Raw genomic sequence first — 614 nt, forward strand, 5'->3', positions numbered from 1 at the left:
CCCCCCCTGTATATAAACTACAACACGACATATCTATTCATTTGATGATTAAATAAAATTAGTGTCTCCAAACTTATATTTTAACAGTCAGTGCTGTAGTACAACTAGGAGGAGACAGCTATAATTAAGGTAAGAATATCTTTTCCTATTTAGCTCACGTTCATAAATCCTTGACCACGGATTGTTATGAATCCTTATCTCAGCTGACTCCAGCGGGCCTCCGTACTTTTTATTTTCTCTCACCTCTCTCTCTCTGTGTGGTGCGCCCCCGCTCGCGCTGTAAGGTGCTTGTCCGCGCTATTCACCGACATGACGAGCTTTCGTACAAAACTAAAGTAACGAGTCTGATTTGTAAAATGTAAGGAGTAGAAAGTACCGATATTCGAGTTAAAATGTAAGGAGTCGCCACAAAAATAAATAGTAAAGTAAAAATATCTGAAAAATCTACTTGAGTACGGTAACAAAGTATTAGTACTTTGTTACTTCCCATCTCTGTTGAGTGCTAACGTTAGCTAGCTAGCTATAACATGTCATCCTGCAGACTTAGTTAGCTACCTACAGAGAGACACGAGTCACACAAACCGTAGCTATGTGTTCTAAATATATTTAGCTAA

This window comes from Etheostoma cragini, chromosome 14, assembly GCF_013103735.1.
Source record: "Etheostoma cragini isolate CJK2018 chromosome 14, CSU_Ecrag_1.0, whole genome shotgun sequence".
NCBI classification, from domain to species: domain Eukaryota; kingdom Metazoa; phylum Chordata; class Actinopteri; order Perciformes; family Percidae; genus Etheostoma; species Etheostoma cragini.